The sequence below is a fragment of the Podarcis bocagei genome (genome assembly GCF_964188305.1).
Source record: "Podarcis bocagei genome assembly, chromosome: 3".
NCBI classification, from domain to species: Eukaryota; Metazoa; Chordata; class Lepidosauria; order Squamata; family Lacertidae; genus Podarcis; species Podarcis bocagei.
Genome location: NC_138127.1, coordinates 106,871,277 through 106,879,342, shown reverse-complemented (window position 1 = coordinate 106,879,342; position 8,066 = coordinate 106,871,277).

Sequence of the window (8,066 nt, the reverse complement as noted above, 5' to 3'; positions counted from 1 at the left end):
ACAGCATGCTGGTTGGCTGGAGACTGGAATGTTCTCTTGGCTACCTCAAAAACCATATGGAATTTGTTTCTGGCAAAATCTCCACCTAGCACCAAAAATTTATCCATGAAAGAGAGAGGCTTTTTTGTTTTTCAAATGCGAAAACAGACCCAAAGAGGTCTATGTTAGAGTGGCCAAGTTGGGCATTTACCTTGCTATATAATCAGAAGTGGTGTTGACTTTGCGTCGATCAAAGTCAATACGGTTACTAATCTGTTGAGATTTAAACAGCGATCTTTTCATTGGTTTCAAAGACTTTTGGAGCAACCTTTCGTTTCAATCCAGGATTTCATGTTTCCTAAACCAGTACAGTAAAATATAATGGGAGAATGGGAATAATTTAATTGGGAGCATGTTGGATAGATGACGACACCCCAATCAGCCATAAGCGTCTTTCGATCAATGTTAGCAAAGACTGCTTATTCCTAAGGGCTTCTTCACACATGATGAATTTTCTACATGGGTACCACTTCTGTGTTGAAAATTGCATGTATCCTATGTGTAGATGACTTCATGTGTTTCTAACACCTACTTAAACCTTCACACACACACCAAGCCTAACCAGGCATGTAATCTTATCTTGTCTACTTGTTTCTAAATTTTATTTTGTGGGTTTCTATATAAATTATATAAATAATATTATGTAAACTTCTTACAGTTTTTATTTATGAAGTAGCCTATACATTTTGTTAAATAAATAAAAATAAATGGTGACATCTGTATGTGGAACACTTTCTTCCTAATGAGCTTGCCTGCCCCACATACCTGAGTTCTTCTGATGAAGCCCTGCTCCAAATTCTACACTACGAGGCTGCGCAAGCCTCCATTAGCAGCAGAGTCTCCTTGGTGGTGGCCTCAATGTTATGGAACTCTCTACCAAGAGAAACCCATTTGACCTCCTGCTCCTCACTTTTATAGTCCTCATTCAGGGCTATAATATATATATATATATTTCACTGCTGTCATTTTTAGGTTTGCAAACTGCTTTTGAAATTAGTATGAAAAAAGGCTGTTATATAAATGTTTTAAAACACAAACGTCAAATAGGGAACCAGCAATCCATTTGCCAATTTGTCCACCTGCAGGTATTGCGGGAATACTCCACCAACTGTGGCTTCACACACACACACTCATTGTGCATGATTGTGTGCACGAGGTTTCCCCTGCAGAGGTGATATCCATGTAGGAAATTTGCCACGTGGGTATGTAAACATGACTGAAATGACTCTTTGTTTTCCTACAGCCTCCACATTACACCAATGACAGTCTGTTAGGTACCAGTATGAAACAACTTCACAGTTTCTGCCTACATTGTTCTGTTATGAATGCCGGGACTGAAGGCTGAATGTGGCCCTCCAAACTCTTCTATCAGGCCCTTGGGGCTTTCCCTGCCCCCTCCCCACAGCCCTCAGCAGACATGATCTGTGAATCCTCACCATCTCCATAATATTTGTTAACATCAACCTCCACCATGGTCTCTTCTGTGTTTAACACTTCAGTCTCAAAATGTCCATGTCCAGTGTTTCCCAAACTTGGGTCTCCAGCTGTTTTTGGACTACAACTCCCATCATCCCTAGCTAGCAGGACCAGTGGCTTGGAGTGATGGTAACTGTAGTCCAAAAACAGCTGGAGACCTGAGTTTGGGAAATACTGATGTAGATAAAGAAAGATCCACCATGAAGTCTAACTCAGGCATAGGCAAACTCGGCCCTCCAGATGTTTTGGGACTACACCTCCCATGATCCCTAGCTAACAGGACCAGTGGCCAGGGATGATGGGAGTTGTAGTCCCAAAACATCTGGAGGGCCGAGTTTGCCTATGCCTGGTCTAGCTGCTTAACTCTCAACACGGATCCAGTGTTCATTTCAATGGGGCTCACTATGGAAGAACTTTGTGGTGGGTTATGCCTTGAGGCAGAAAGCAATCCCTCCCAGGGCTGGCTCTAGCCTTGCAGGGACTGTTGGCACGATTGCAACCTGCTATCCACAGGATAACCTAGAGATGTTAGCAAGGGAAAAAATATAAAAGGACCCAGGGCAGGTATCAGTAGTGGCCCTGCTGGCATGATGGAAGCCTGGCAGATGCGCAAGAATGTGAAACATTGACACCAGACCAGTCTCTACTTTCTTTCCTTTCACGTTTAACATCCCACCTCCTCCCAGTTGTTTAGAAGACGGAGGAATGGCAAAGGTTGATGGAAACATGATAGAACCCTAAGGCAGTTTTTCTGCAATCGCTATTTCTATTGTTCACCCCTTCCCCAAAAGCTGTGGTTCTTCAGCTGCAGTATGGGGACAGTGGTGTTTCAGTGGTCCCAAAGGAAAAATAAAAGTGGAAAATACTGAAGAGATTTATTTGATGTTTCCACCACAGGTTGAAGAGGCAAGCCTATTTTTCTGTTTACTCCCCCCCCCCCAAAGAGGGGCTTGCCTCTTCAGCAATGCGAGGAGCCACCATGGAAACTTGGGCTGTGCGCATGGTGGTCCACTGCCCATGCACATGACTTCACTGTGCCAATGCTGAAGGTTAATTCTGAAGCCTTCCAACCATCCTCCCACATGGGAACCATAAGTTAAGAAGATGTGCTGGTGAAAAGCAAGCAAATCAGTGCCCACATCCATGCTACATGCTATAAGGACCACTGTCCCCGAGTTATCCAATGTGGAGCTGGCCACAGGTATTTTGGAACCATGATCACACCTGAAATTCTCTTTTTCTCACTTGTCAACCCTTCCCCCTCATTTGGAACCCACCCCCCCACTCCCTCTTTTCTCTAGGTCACAACACCTGTAGCATCCATAAGAAGCATCCAGACTAGGTCAGAGGAACAGGACCGTCCTCTGTTTAGAAAAGATCAAGAATATGGGTTTCAGCCTAGCAATCTCCCTGACATGCTAGCGTTCTATGGGCAAGGAACCACTGAATCATGTTAGTCCATCTGCAGTCCAAAGTGGTGCAGTCCTTGCAGAGGACTGCTCTGAAAAGGACGTTTGCGAGTAGACTTGAAAAGCAGGTAGCATTTACCATCTATCTGCAAAAGCTCGCCATTTTCGTGCCTCATGCACTGCACCTCAAAACAGCCCAGCCGAGGCCACGCCTTTTAAAGGCACAGGTGTTTAATAAGAGCAGTGCGACAGAGAAGGACTAGCATGGGGGGGGGGAGAATGGGTGTCCCACCATGCTCTTGTAGCATGTGGGTGGGGGCCCAGTGTTTTGAGCTGTGTCTGCACTGGCACGAACAGGCAGGCTAGCTGCACATGAAATATGCATACCACGCCATGGGCTGGTGATGCGTTGAGATGTACAGCACTGCAGACGGATGCAGTTCTTGCAGTGGTTGAAGCATTAGTCCCTGCGTGCCGTCAGCTGTGCTGAGAAAAGCGAGATTTTCTCTACCACTTTGTTACTCTTTCAACAGAGACCAGCAGGGTCCATTCTACGCTGTCAGGCACCAGTGTAGACACAGCCTTGTGTGGCATGGAAGCAGATTCCTCACAATACCCATTTGTAATTTTGGCATCAGCCTTGACAAGATCCTAACGCAACAGGGAAATCGGAAAGCAGGGAAGGGTGGTCAATCACATGGTATTCACAAACTAAAATGTTTTGGCCATTCTCTGTTTCCAGAGAAAGTTATTTTTCTGGCACCATTTAACGTTAGTGGATTTTTTTTTTCCTGGGGGAGCGGGACGGGTGATCCACAAGGGGATCACGATGATAAACTCAAGCAAAAACCTAGCATCAAAGAAGGCTTTCCCATGACAACCTCATTTGGACCACTGTAACAATGCCACCAAGTTTCTGCTTAAACAAAGACAGAGTGTATCATCACCACTTCCCCACCATCAAAAAAAAGAAAAGAAAAAAGGATGAGAATTTTGTTAATTTTTGTTAAGTGTTGTTTGGGTGACCCAGGAATAAGACCATTGCCTGCATTTCAGTTAATGACGCCTCTATGTTTCAATAGGAAGACTGGATGGCAACGAGAGTTGACCTGTTGCTGGAACAAACCCTGCTCTCTTAACCCCACCCCATTCCCTTGCGGGCAAAGGCCCAGATCCAATGATCCACTTTGGGCATGCCTGGTGGGACTCCGACTTTTCATTTTCTTGAAGAGTAAATCCCTTTGAACGTTAAATCCATGCTATGTTGTAGGTTGCTTTTGAAGACCTCTTCCCTCAGTTTCGAATGTAATTTGCCATGCAACATTTTTTCGGGGGGGGGGGGGACGGGACCCATGCCTAAAGCCCATTGAGTACACAAAACTAGTCCCATGGTTTGTTGCATCATAGCCAGTGTCTTGGGAGGAATTAGATAGGAAACGTTGAACAAGATTTTATGTTGCTTTCGCTCGTTCGTTGCCATCGCCACCGCTCTTTCGTGTAAGGTAATGCAGTAGAAAGATTAACAAGAACAAGTAACATTTGTATATATAAAAAAATTATAGCTCCCATATGATGAATTCAACAAAGGTTCATATGCTAGGCAATGAGGAATCACAAAGGCAATCAAACAAACCTATCTGAGTCAAGCAAAGAGGGGTTTCTCCATTGCCTGCAGCTATAGGCTGGTTTCCCCCCATATTGAATCAAGGCTAGTCCCCAAAGTATGAGCAAGCATTTCACTGTGTTTCAACAGGAAGATGGCGAGCCTAAGACTAACACAACTGCCATGGAGTATTGGCTAGGAAGCTGGTCAGGTCAGGAAGAGAATCACTTATTAAACATTTAGAAAATGGCATGCGTCGCACACTGAAAGGCATTAACAGGGGGAAGGTGGAAGCAGGAGGTTTGATATGGGATCTGTTCGCCGTGACGAGTGCACCATCAAGTGACAGTACCTGTGAACGTGCTGTCCCAGATCATACACCATAGTCAGAATGTTTGTATCACGTCTGACCCAAAGCTTTTCAACAGAGGCCTCTTCACACATTCTAGCTGGGACTCATCAGGTAAACAAGTGATCACATGCAGGCGTGAAAGCCTTGTGCCTTGACTTTACGCAAAGGGAAATACCGTTTTGCAGAAACGTACATGGGGTAGGTGGGACCCTCCGAAGCTAGCAGAGACCTTGTTGTTGTTCTTTCCAGTTCCTGGTTCCCAAAGCACTCCTGCGGCATGCGGTAGTATAAAATTAACGACAAACGACAAAGGCAAAGAACATCTCAATACTGTTTAGCACCTTTCACCCACGTGCTTGGCAGGTGGTCAACTGGGCCTCACAACACCCCTGTGAGGTAGGTCAAGGTGAACACATCATTTACAGATAGGTATGTTGAAGACACAGAAAGGTTAGAGGGCGGACGCCACATCGTGCAAAGACCTCCAGAGCATAGTTGGGGACAGAGAACTTGCCATTTTCCATTCATTAAATGTCAGAGTGGTTTCCCTCACAACCTCAACATTGTCTTATCATAGAAGCAAACAGAGCCTCAAATCCTATATATATATCATTCCCTGTGATACAGGCTGTGGAGCTCTCAGAAGGTCCTGAGCTTTCCGTGTGTGTTCCAAAAGGATCCAACTGTACAATTAAAAATTTTTACACACTCAGCTTCAGTTAGGGAGACCAGAAGCCGAAGAAGCTGGGGCACATGCACCTTTAATAATTGTTTAGAAGAGGGAATTTCTGCAAGGGCAGCTACACATTAAAGGCGCAGGAGCCCTTTCAAATTTTCCACCTGCCCATCATAGTTCCAGGTCACCCAATTTAATTAAGTGCAGAGCCCATGAAATGATGCACAATGCCGACTGAACCAGCCCACAGTTCAAAGAGGATCCAGTGGGAAAACACACAGCGGTCATTCCCTTCTCTTGTTGGATTCCACAGACTTGTCCTCATGCAAAGTTCCTTGATACTGGATCAACATTTAGCAATGACTCTGCAGGAAAGTTCCCCCACCCACTCTGTGCTCAGATACCAGCAAAGGGAAGAGAAAGAATACTGAAAGTGTCTGTGACAGAATGGACCAATGAAACATTTGCCCATGTTTCTTTGGGGTTAGCCTTGACATGCTCTCACCATCAGCTGAGGTTCTCTGCACCAGAATATACCTGAGACGTGAAGAGGAACGCTGACCCCTGTCAACCCCCCCCAACCCCACCCCTACCCCCCGCATAGAACAGTCATAGGCCATTCTCTCAAGGAGCCCTGGAGCAACAGGCAACTGTGGAAGCACCATCACACAGCCTTCGGGAACAGAAGTGCTTTCCCTGTGTGAAACGGAAGTATTCCAAATAGGCCACCCGCGGTTCAATTTTGCGAAATTTGGGGGGGGGGGTTGCTGCGCGGGGGTGGGGGAAGGATCCACCAGCAATTTCCCACTGACCCGCTGATAGGGCCTCCTGACCAAAAAAATAAAAATAAAAACATAAACCGGAAAACAGAATCTTCTGCCCAAAAGTGGCACGGCAGAATAGGCACGAGAAAGTTTTTGCAGTAGAATAAGTTGCAAGCCGGGCCAAAGCACCGACTCCAAAGCGAGGGTGTTGTGCCAGGAGCACTAAGAGTCGGGCGTGTGCTTTGCCACTTTGCAGTATTAAGACTTCCTCCCTGCTACCCCAATGCACCTCTGGGCTTCTGCTGAAATGTGCCAGGGCAGGGGCGGGCGGGAACGTTAGCTTAGCACCAGACTTTCAAGCCTATCAAGCATGCCAGGGGGGGAATGTTGACTTAGCACCAGACTTCCAGGCATGCAGTGGGGTGTGTGTGTATGTGTTGACTTATCATGGGGTGGAGAACCTCGGGTTTCAGGGCCAAATGTGGCCCTCTAGCCCTCTCTGCCTGGACCCTGGGACTCTTCCCATGTCGACATACCCTTTATTGGTCCATACCACCCAGCTCAAGTGCACATTTTCCCTGGGAGAGAATGTGTCCTTGAACTGTGATAATCCTTCTTTGTTTGCCTGGGTTGAGGACCAGGAGATGATTTTGGAGTGTATCTCTATGCAGAAACCCTTGGCTTTTGCCATTCAGAGGGAAGAGTCGCACATCTATTGCACCATCCGTTTCTCTTTATCTTCCCCCTGTTCCTCAAAGACCTCCAGGCAGCACGCCCAGTTCTCCCCTCACAATACTCCTATAAATAAAGCTGAGAAGTAGTGGCTGAAATGCTACTCTCAATATGCAGCACCAACTCTGCTTATGCTCAGACTTTGGTATGTTTCCAGAAGGAAGAAATCCCCATAACTGGAACCGGCTCTTGCGTTATTTATTTCTTAAATTTCTATTCCAAATTTCCTACAAGGAGCTCCAGGCAGTATGCATAGGTGCTGTGCAAAAGCCCTCTCTCTTTCTCTCTTTCCTTCCATTTCAGCCTCACAACAATCCTGGGAGGTAGGTTAGGTTAAGAGACGGTGACTGTTTGAAGGTCACCTGCTAAGCTCAATAGGGAAGCAGGGATTCATAACCAGGCGTGAATCTACACACGGGGGGGGGGGGGGGAGCCGCTATGAATAATTCAGAAATTCAATTGTTATAACAAAAGAAAAAAATGCTATGGAAAACTGTTTAGAATTTTTTTTCTTTGCTCTCCAGCGCCCTCTGGTGTTGCATGTTTATAATGCATTCAAAACGCTCAAATGTGTGTGTGTGGGGGGGGGATCAGAGGGGAAAGAAACATGATGGCTTTAGGTTCAAAAAATGTGAGCCCAGCACCCCAAAACTGAAATTTTCACCTCAAAATCCAAACACGGATGTTTGTTAAGGGGACGTCAGTGACTGACCAGCCACAGTCAAAATATCAAATTACCGTATTTTTCGCTCCATAAGACACACTTTTTTCTTCCTAAAATGTAAGGGGGAAATGTCTGTGCGTCTTATGGAGTGAGCGTGGTCCCTGGAGCTGAATTGCCCAGGGGAGAAAAGCAGATCATAATTATTTTTTTTGAAATAGGGAAATGGGTGTTGAAACAAAGCCACTGATTGTTTGCCGATCGGGGAGAGAGATAAGGGACGCTAGAGATAAAGGAGGCTGCCTGGGAGGGGGGAGGTAAAGACAGCAAACTTGCAAAGGGGGGAAATAGAAA